Here is an 11,017-nt window from a genome sequence, read left to right as displayed (position 1 = left end):
CAGTTGTGACCCAGCTGCGAGGTGCAAACTCCAGGGCGTCTCCGACTCCGCTGCTCCCAGACCCGCGCGGCGAGCCTTCCCCGCCACGGTCCCGGGCCTGTTGAAACTAAGTACAAACTAGGGCAGGTGCACAAGATTCTTGGATCTGGTGAATGTTTAAGAAAAACAAATTTGGGGGAGGGGAGCTATCCACCAAAAGAGTCTTTTTGGGGACTTCCCTGGCGGTCCAATGGTTAAGACCCCGCGCTTCCACTGCAGGGAACGCGGGTTCGATCCCTGGTCTGGGAACTAAGATCCCGCACGCCGCAGGACACCTCCGAAAAAAAGGGGGGTCTTTTTGCACAAGACGTTTCTTTAAAAAAATTACAGAAATATGGGTACGATATTAGTATAAGGAAAGAGTGTACCAGTATTTTGGAACTCATGTCAAGAAAAGGGATATATGTAGAGAAAACAGGCCTGGTCTTTTTTTTTTTCCTGTAAACAATTCATAACTTTATCATATTCATCTAATAAAGTTAACAAGATGGACTGCTAGTGAAAACAATGACAGTTTCAATGAGTTTCACTTCTTTCTGATACTATCTAGTAGGAGGCCTCCGACTAGAAGGCCTCCTACTAGATAGTCAAGTATCTAGTCAAGAGCACTAATCTTAAATAGAAATCTAGATATATAAACAGCAGTATTCTGGCTGTTGTTATTCACAACCACCCAGGAAAAGATAAGAGAAGGCAACAAGCAGATATAAAGAAATCTCAGCTACAGAATCTTAAGAAGAGCTTATATGTTTTTAAGAGCACCATTTGCACCTTGTTTTAGAAATAGGCTGCTGTTTGTTAGTTTAAGGACCTTGGGGAGATCACAACCTCCCAGCCACATCTTCCTCATCTGTAATACGGGAATCAAATGAGGTAATGTAAGCAAATGCAAGTTACAGTGTACACTTATGATGAGACCCCAATAATGACATGAACTCCTCCTCCTTGTAACGATGAACCATCTTCTCTGAAGAGCTCAAAGGTGCTTAAAGTGAATTTTTGAACGAGGATAATTTCTCAAATCATTAGAGAATAACTCCTTCCAGAAGTTTTTCTAATGTATGCAGCTCTGCTTACTTTGTCAAAATAGCCTCAAGTCTGTTGTCTTCTGATTTCCAGTGCCTAGGTGTCTGCACAAAATCTCAAGTGGCAAAGCACTAACATTCCAGAGTAGAAGATGAGTTACTGCTCTGCATAGCTTACCTGCCCTTTTATCTACCAGGAAAGATACTGTATCCCCAAACACTTCCAGCTGTATTTAGGAGACTCAGATTAGTTGAGGTTGTAGTTGGGAACCTCCTTATTATCAATCAGGATCCTTTAACCCAAAGGAGGCAGAGAGGCAGATACTCTACCTAGATGGTATTACAAGTTTCTTTATTTTGAAACAATTTCCATTTCAACACCGCAGTTCCATACTCTTCCGGGAGCCGCCCCAAAAAGCTGCTGCGGATTTAATTCTTCAAGCCTGACTCTTCCCTTGAAGTCATTTTAAGGCAAGCAATTTCTTCTAGCCCCCATAATTCTTCCCTTACATTAAAACTATAGCAGGAGACTTTGTGTTAAATTAGTTTTGCTTTGGAGGATAAGGAAAACATACCTAAATAACATAGGTTACCTGTAAATATTTTACATTAACATTTAAAGTATATTCTTAAATCCCATTTAGACTATACAATCTTCCAACCCCCATAATTCTCACATTTAGTCTTTTTTTTTTCTTTCTCTTTTTGCCTTCTCCTCTTCTTCAAGAGATGACTATGATTTTAGGAAACCAAGCAGGTTTTATTGATAACTGGGACAAGCCCAGTGATACTGGGCCAGAACAAGCACTAAATATTTTTTTTACTTAGCTACAAACCAGAGGGAATATATATTTCTTATATCATTCATTTCTTGAAGGTTATGAAATTAGATCTAGGGAAACGCCCTCAAATTCCAAATAAGGAGAGTAGAATCTGTCAGTTGCAGAGATTATAGCAACATTTACCTTGACATTCTTCTTGGAGGTATCAGTTTAGAGAAGCTGGGGGCAAGTGTGTAGGTGACCTTTTGGGTCTGTGTCTCTAGTACCCAAACATTTGTTTTAACAACAGCTTTTTCAAATTGGCATTTGTCACTAACCTCAGTTTATATGGATAATATCAACTAAGTTGCCAGAGCCCCAGAGTTAATGACCAGTTTGTTCTTTCTCCGGGATCTTGGTGATTCTGTGCTAGAGATCTAATCCATAAACCAAAACACAACCAGTTTTGATCCACGAAGAAGAGTTCCCTGGGATTCAGTGATGACCAAACTGTCCCTTTACACACACACACACACACACACACACATACTTAATAATATTCAGGTCATGTATTGGGTCTATGCCTCAAATAGTTTTATTGGTAAGTAGGAACCTAGGCATTTCATGGCCCCCCACCCTTTTTTTCACAATCAGTATCAGCACTTTTTTTTCATGTCTTTTAATATTTGTGTTTTAATTTCTAGGAAAGAAATTATTTTCTAATTGTTCATTTGTTATCTCAGAACTTTCAGGACAGTCTGCTCTCATAACACTTTGTATCTGCAGTATGACAATAATAGGTTTTATACAAGTGGTAGTTGATAAATTCTTCTCCAACCTCAGGAAAGCAAATAATGAAAAACAAAGTAGGAGCTAAAGTCACTGTAGTATAAGCATACAATGGCTTGTTGGGTGGCACTTAAATAATTTTAACTCACTGACAATTAGCAGAATCAGTGACAAAGATTAAGTACCTAAACCACAGATTAGGAGCTGTTAAAAATGGTGGCGCCAGGCTCTTTTATTCATGAAAGACACAGTATATGTTCTTTCACTTTGTGTATCTAATGTACTAAAAACAACAACCACAACAAAACTCAGTGGATCTAGATTCTATTTTCAGCCCTCCCTCCATTTTCTAGGCAGAACTATGGTAGGGTGTATGTGCATTGCCAGAAGCAAACAGAAGAAAGACATACTTAAGCGAGAACCAGGGACCATTGTCCAATAAATAGCAATATAGAAGCATGCAGGAAGGACAAAAAGAGAGACTGCTCGTAAGGAATCCACACATATTTTAAAAAAAAATAATGTTCCCCCTCAAATCACTTTATTGAAGTAATGCAAATTTCAGAAATCCAAATTCCTCTAGTTATTTTCATGGGTTCCTGTTATAATTTTCATCGTGTCTATGAATTTCATATAACCATCTTCATACTTTTAGACATCTGTTAGTGATATATTGTTAAACACAACAGACCCTGATTGAGAGTGACAGTTCTCCGTCATGGTCTTCAGCCCACAGAAAACCAACAACCAACATTTATTCCTCATTTCTAGGGTTAGAGTCTTGAAATGCACCTCCAGTGTTGTGATGGCTGCTCTTGGGTGGACACGTGGCCGGGACGGAGAACCACAAGACCAAATGACCACACAATCGGGCCGTCGCAAGCTGTTTGGGGAGCAGATTTTTAGATGGGCTTGGATTGATGCACAAAGCTGGGCGCTACGTTCGCAAGAGTAAAGCCAGACAAAACAGGCAGCAAGCTGCTCCCTTGGCGGGAACTTTTAGTTTGCCGCCACCTCACACCTCTGTCTCGGAGAAACTACTGCCTGGATTCGAGGCTTTGAATGTTTTAGACAGAAAAAATGAAAGCGTGCTTTGCTCATGTCCAGACAGGCCGGGCGTCTACAACAGGGCTGGGGGAGGGCACTCGGCCTGGTATCGAGGCGTCTGCGCGAGGCCCCAGCCTGCAGCGAAGATGCCGCTCAGGTGGCAGCGGCCTCGCCCCGCCCCCTGCGGCCTGGCCCGCGGATCAAAGCACCGGACTCTCGCCACGGCCCTCGGGGCCCACCGCCCAAGCGCCACGAGCCGCAGGAGCGCGCCGCGGGCGTCGGGGCGCAGGGGTCGCGTCTCTCCCGGCCTCGGACGCCGCGCCGGCTCCTCGCCCGACGGGGAAACGCCGCGCTTGTCTCCGGGCGGCCTGGCGCCTCCCGAGGTGGGAGCGCAGCGAGGCCCCCGTGGCAGCCGCGCCAACCTGGCGGGAAGCCCGGGGCGGGGGCGCCTCCGTCTGCGCCCCGGAAGTCGCGCCTCGAGATCCCGGGTACGTTCCTTTTCCTCTTCGGAGCAGCTTGGTTTCCACAGCTGCTTTTGTCATCACGGTTAAACGTACTCTGACTTTTTCAACGGCCTGCCCCGCTATGGGCGGGGGAGGGGCCGGGAACCGGGCCCCGGGCGCCCACAGGCCCCGGCGACGAGCGCGGCGGCGGCTTCCACGTCGGGCTTGAGCGCCGCGGGCGGCGGCGGCAGCGGCGGCCGGGCGGGAGGGAGGGACTTGACTTTGAAGGGGAGGCGGGAGGTCGGCGTGCTCAGCCCCACTCCCTGCCGCCCCTCCCGCGGCCGAGCTTGCGCGAGGTGCCCGGCAGGTGGCGCTGCTGCTCCGGCGGAGCGGCCGGGTGCCCGACTGTCGGAGGACGCGAGAGCCGGAACCAGCGGGGCGGGGGGTGGGGAGCGGCAGGGGCAGCCGGCGGAGGCGCCGCAGGAGCGGCCCCAGGGAGAGCCCGCGGCCCTTCGCGGCCCTCGGCTGCTTTTCCCTCTTCCCCGCCGTGGCGCAGGGCCGGGGTCCACGGCAGGAGGTGTCGCCTGGCCCAGCGGGTGCGAACAAGCCCACCCCTTTGCGCCTCTCCCGGCCGCGCTCTGGCACTTTCGACCTCAGCCGCCTCCCTCCATCGCCACCAACAGGCGCGGCCTGCCCTGCGGAGAGGCCACGTCCCCCGGAGCCGGGGGCCCGGTGGGTGCCCGCCGCCCTCGCACCTCGTGTCGCCGACAGACGTCTCCCTGGCCTGCCCCTCACCAGACTCCAGATGTCGTCCAGCTTGAACGATTAGTGGCGGTTTGAGGGCTGATCCCCAACCTGGGCCCGCTTTGCGGGTGGGGGAGGGGAGAGGGCGGAATCACTCTTAATCTCGCCTCACGGCTAAATAATTTACTCAAGGTTTTCTCTTCCTGCCAATTCCCTTCCCTGCACCCCTGCCCTTGGCTTCCTGCTTTGTGAAGCCCCAGGGAGAGAAGGGCCAAGTCTTAATAAAAGTTAATATTAATAGTGGTGGAGGCGCCGGCAGGTGCTTCTCCAGACCTCATCTCCCCCTCTCGCCCCCTCCCCCCTCCTCCTCCAAGCCCGGCCCCCTCCTCTGGGTTTCCTTTGAATATTGGAGATGGGCCTTGCGCTTGGGGGGACCATTTCGGAAATACGGGCGCTGGAGTGAGAAGCCTCGGGCCACGTGTTCCGTAAACCACATCCTCCTGCAGTTGCCGTGAGCGCGGAAGGTGGCAAAGGTCGGGCGTGCACACGGTGCACGGGTGCCGCTGCAGAGCACGAGGTCAGATAAGCGCGCAGGGGGAGTCGGCAGGTTGGACAGGAAAGATACCTGCAGGAAGGGGACGGGCTGAGCAAACTCGTGGGAGAGTTGGGGGGGGGTGTTGGGGGGAGGGGCACAAAAGTCAAAAAAGCAACAAACCAATACTGTAAAAAGAATACCTAGTAACGCCAAAGGACCTGATTTCCTAACGCGGGGGCAAAGGACTCAAAGAGGTTGTCCTTCCCATAGCAAAGCCTGATTTGGTTTTTTTTATGAACGCACGTTGAGGCCTTCCGCGGAACAATTCCTTCCAACAAGTTTGAACAATGCAGAGGGGTGGGAAAAGTTAAAATATGCCCCTTCTTTCAATCCCATCCCTCTGGGGTACCAGTGTTAACACCCCGGTCCATATCATCCCAAGAATTTTTTGTGCTTAGACAAATTTGTATCACTTATCTTGTTCTTCCTTTTGTCTCTCCTTAAAAAAGAATGAAGTCATACTTTTCGTTGTGACTTGCTTTTATCAGTTAATAATATATCATGGGCATTTCCCCAGGTCATTATATATAAATCCAACTGACTTTTTAATGGCCACTCCATTTTATAAATTTGGTTATACCAGAATTTTATTCATTTACTCAACAATTTCTTTGAATGTTTATTATGTTCTAGGTGCTGGGAAAACAGCATTAAGATCACAGATAAAAATCCTTGTTCTTGGGAAGCTTACATTTTAGTGGGTAGAGACCGAAAAGAAACACATTTATTCAACTGCTTTTCTACTACTGATGGATTTTCACGTTGCTGTCAGCATTTTGCTATCATAAATGGTCCAAAGGTAAGCATCGTTTTACATATATCTTTTTGTATCTTTGTATTTTTAAAGGATAGATGACTCAAATAGGAAATCCTAGGTCAAAGAAAATGCTCAATTTAAAACTTTTTTTTCACCTTTAAACTTTAATAAATATAGTCATTGCTTTCCAAAAAGGTTTAGCAATTCACAGTACCACACAGGTGCCTATAAATGAGTTCCCCTTTCTCCACGGCCTCTTTGCACTAGAGGTTATCGCTTAAATTTTTGTTAATCTGATGGACAGAAAATGGTAACTAACTTAATTTTATGTTCCATGATTTACTAAGCAGGTTGAGCATATTTTCATACTTTTTTGGCATTTGCATTTTTTGTGATCTGCTTGAGTCTATTATTTTCTAGTAAACAGAAGGAAAGGAAACAGAGGGTTTACACATCCCAGGCCTTGTGCTTGATTCTTTAACTTATTTCATTTAATCTTTGCAAAAACCAATATCTGACCCTATGAGATAGATTATGACCCATGCCTTTCTGATGTCGAACACCGTGCTATTTCAACCATGGTTGAGTCTGCTCTCTGAATGTGGCAGACTTTCTAAGTATAAAGGCAAAGTAAGAATTATAAGGAGAATAGTAGAGAGCTATCAGAACCGTCATCTTCAAAATTTAAAAGCAAATTAAAAATGACAAAAAAGCCTTTGCTACAAAAATGTCAGAGGATTATTTTCCTTAATATATAAAAAATTCAATGCAAAATGATAAGACAAATACCAGCCTTCTAATGAAATATCATCAAATAACATAACACTTTTAAAAATCCAATACTCAATCTGGTGGCAGTGTGATAAACAGGCACCTCCCATACTGATGGGATTGTAAATTAATATATTTTTGAATGGCAATTTGGCAATATTTTAGAAGTCTTAAAATACACTCATTAAGTTTAGTAATTTCACATCTAGGACTAATCTAAGGAAATAATCAGAAGTAGGGAGTTGGGGCTTCCCTGGTGGCGCAGTGGTTAAGAATCTGCCTGCCAATGCAGGGGACATGGGTACGAGCCCTGGTCTGAGAAGATCCCACACGCCGCGGAGCAACTAAGCCCGTGCGCCACAACTACTGCACCTGTGCTCTAGAGCCCTCGAGCCACAACTACTGAGCCCACATGCCACAACTACTGAAGCCCGCACGCCTAGAGCCCGTGCTCCACAACAAGAGAAGCCACCGCAATGAGAAGCCCGCGCACCGCAACAAAGAGTAGCCACCGCTTGCCACAGCTAGAGAAAGCCCGCACGTAGCAACGAAGATCCAGCGCAGCCAAAAATAAATAAATGAATTTATTAAAAAAAAAAAAGTAGGGAGTTGGAAATAAGTGTCCGACATTAATATTTTGGGTAACTAAATTATGGTATACCCATTCAGTAGAACATTATGTAACCATTAAAGCTGCTATTTTCAGAGTGTTTAATGATCTGAGGAATACTTATTCCTTTTGTCTCATAAAGAATATATACAGTATGATGCAAAAGAATATACATGTACAGTATGATCTTTTGCATCTATGTATCTATGTATTTATGTATCTAGACTGAAAAATGGCCCTCTGAAAGACGTCTATAGCCTAATCCCTGGAAGCTGTGACTGTTACCTTGTATGGCAAAAAAACCAAACAAGCCAAAAAAGGGACATCAAAATCAAAACCAAACCGAAACACCAAAAAACAAAAAAGCAACAATCCCACCCCAAACGGTTGTTGCAGATATGATTAAATTAAGGATCTTGAAATGGAGAGATTACCCTGGATTATTCACGTAGGCCCTAAATGCCACCACAAATGTCTTTATAAGAGAGAGGCAGAGGTAGATTTCACATACACACACACACGCGTGCGAAAGTGATAGGAAGGAGCAGTGAGAGATTTGATGTTGGCTGGAGTGATGCAGCCACAAGCCAAGAAATGCCAGCAGCCACCAGAAGCTGGAAGAAGCAAGGATGAGATATTCTCCCCCAGTCTCCAGAGTGTGGCTGTGCTCACATCCTGATTTCAGCCCAGTTTTGGACTCTGGCCTGAAAACTGTGAGAGAATGAATTTATTGTTTTAAGCCAGCAAATTTGGGATAATTGGTTACAGTGCCCACAGGAAACTAATATGGTGCTGTTTCTATTGCTGTATAACAACTCCACACTCAGTGTCATACAACAAGCACGTCGTTATGTCCATGGATTCTGTGGGTCAGGAACCTGGACAGGGTACAACAAGAATGACTTGTGTCCACTCCACAATGTCTGGACCCTCAGGAAGACTTGAGTGGCCAGGGCAGAAATCATCTAGAGGTTTCTTTTTTTTTTAATTTTAATTTTAATTTTTAAATTTTATTTCATTTAAAAATTTTATTTATTTTTTTGGCTGCACCGCACAGCTTGTGGCATCTTAGTTCCCCGACCAGAGATTGAACCTGGGCCACTGCAGTGAAAGCGCCAAGTCCTAACCACTGTACTGCCAGGGAATTCCCTTGAGGTTTTTTTATTCACGTATTTGGTGCATAGGCTGAAAGGAGCCCAAAGTTGGGATCATTGTGGATTGTTAACCAGAGCTCCTCTTCCGTGTGGCTTGAGCCTCCTCAAGGGTTGTCAGACTTTTTACATTGTGGTTCAGAGCTCCGAAAATTTGTGTTCCCAGTGAGCAGGTGGGAAGCTCTATGGCCTATTGTGATCTACCTTCAGAAGTCACAGTGTCATTTTTACCACCACTTGTAATCTATTGATTGAAGCATTTACAAACCCTCTCAGATTCAAGAAGAAGGGAATAAATCCACCTCTCTATGGGAGGAATGTCAAATAATTTGCAGCCATATTTTAAAACTGCCACAGTTAGTTCCATGCCCACAAATTATTTACATTCTCCATGTCCAAGTTCTCTCCTCCTAAAGTTTTATGTTACTTACTAAGGCATTGGGCTTACGCTTAGGTGACAGGGTCTCCTAATATAAATCAGGTCCAGGTGGATGTTAGGCACCTTGACTTAATCTCTTTGGGTATGGTTCTGCTTGATCTGTAAACTGATGAATTAAAGAGACAAGTTTTCTGCCACTCCTCCCTCAAATAAACCCAACATACAACAGTAGGATGAGTATAGGATAACTGCTAAGATACTCCTGTTCCAAAGTGGAGAAAACAGAAATGCACAGCAGTCATTGGTTTATATTAATTTTGAAATCCATCCCAGCATGTGATGTTCGCTTATTGATTAGGACTCTGTCCTGCTCCCTGGGAGTGACTGTCTGGGACTTTCCCCTCTGTCCTGTGGGTCTTTGTTCCCATTCTCTGAATCATCCTCCCTTTCCCCATAAAAAGTAGCCAATGATGGTAATTTTTTCCAGTCTGCTTTCTGCCTAAGTTTGGGCAGCCAAAGGCCTCATTTCATTTTTTTGTTTGTTTTGTTTTTTAAAATATTTGTTTATTTATTTATTAGTTTATTTATTTGGCTGTGCTGGGTCTTAGTTGCGGCATGCGGGATCTTCGTTAACTGCGTGTGGGACCTTCGTTGTGGCATGCAGGATCTTTTAGTTGTGGCATGTGGAATCTTTAGTTGCAGCATGCGAACTCTTAGTTGCAGCACGCATGTGGGATCTAGTTCCCTGACCGAGGATCGAACCCAGGCCCCCTGCATTGGGAGCGCAGAGTCAGCCACTGGACCACCAGGGAAGTCCCTCATTTCATTCTGTACCGCCTCTGTTCCTCTCTATTCAAGCTGATATAATTCCCTCAAAATCTCTGTGGATTTCTCGTATCGCAATTTATAAAAAACCTGCTCCGTTAGAGAAAGTCACCCACAAACCTCTGAGATTCCTTGTCTACCTTGGGCCCCCATGTGGCTGTTGTGTAGCAATGCCTTTAGATCTTTAGAAGCCCTACTGTTTAACAGAGATTGCTTGTAAGGTTTTCCCTGAAGTTCTTAGAAGGCAGAAGAGGTCCAGAATGTGCCATCTCAACATGTGCCACTTTGGCTTGGGCTCTGTAGGCGATTGAGAGTCAGCAGATCCAGGGAGAGTTCTGTGTCCTTCCCTTTCCTGCCTAAAAGTAGGGCATCAAATTCCCTTTCTGAAGGTATCCTCCCTCTCCTGTACCAGGAGGTGGAGAGCCGCTTCTATCACTGGCGGTGGAGAGGCAGCACTACGAGGAGCCTGCAGACACGCCTTACTAAAGTAACCTTCATCCGCCTTCGCTTTTCCTCATATATTTCCTAGCCACTTCCCACATGTATCACTTCTCGAAGCCCAAACCTCCTTTCCTTTGTTCAAATGGTGTACAAGGCCTTGAGTCTAGTTACTTCTTTTGAGTTTCACTTCTTTTCTGTGAACTCCCATGCAGGTAAAATATTAATAAAGTGTGTGTTCTTTTTCTCCTGTTCACCTGTCTTTTGTCAGTTAAATTGGAAGGCTCCCAGGTACTGAGCCTAAGAGGAAACAAATTTTCCATCCTGACAAGGCCTTTTGTCTAGTTGAGTCTATGAAGCAGCACCTATACCTTTCTTAGGTGCTAACAAAGGGCTTTAAAGTCACACCCTTGGCTTCATTTTTATTCTGAAGACACTTTTTTTTTTTTTTTTTTTTTTTACTGTGTCCTGGATTTGATCTTTGCTCAGAGAATCCTTTGCTGGCTAAGTTCCAGCTGAGCCCTCTACATTTCCTCTTAATGCTCGCTGATAACTGAATGGTGTATTCTTTCTCTTCTCCCTTTCACATCCTCTATAGGCAGCTAGAACAAGTTGGTGGCCCCTTTAATATCCCGTCCAGAAA

The 11,017-nt window shown here is 45.3% G+C and overlaps 1 long non-coding RNA gene across 2 annotated transcripts; it reads left to right on the top strand.

The window, feature by feature from the left end:
- The first annotated feature begins 4,617 nt into the window (after positions 1–4,617).
- LOC137751983 (uncharacterized) lies at positions 4,618–10,584 on the top strand. Of its 2 annotated transcripts, none has more exons than XR_011071013.1 (3): positions 4,618–4,836; positions 6,077–6,242; positions 10,349–10,584. It is a non-coding gene; the product is annotated as an uncharacterized lncRNA (long non-coding RNA). The 2 variants fall into 2 exon arrangements; XR_011071014.1 differs by lacking the exon at positions 4,618–4,836 and adding an exon at positions 5,223–5,425.
- Positions 10,585–11,017: the final 433 nt, after the last annotated feature.

Source organism: Eschrichtius robustus, chromosome 18, assembly GCF_028021215.1.
Source record: "Eschrichtius robustus isolate mEscRob2 chromosome 18, mEscRob2.pri, whole genome shotgun sequence".
Lineage (NCBI taxonomy): Eukaryota > Metazoa > Chordata > Mammalia > Artiodactyla > Eschrichtiidae > Eschrichtius > Eschrichtius robustus.
This window is presented reverse-complemented; position numbering and strand designations above follow the sequence as displayed.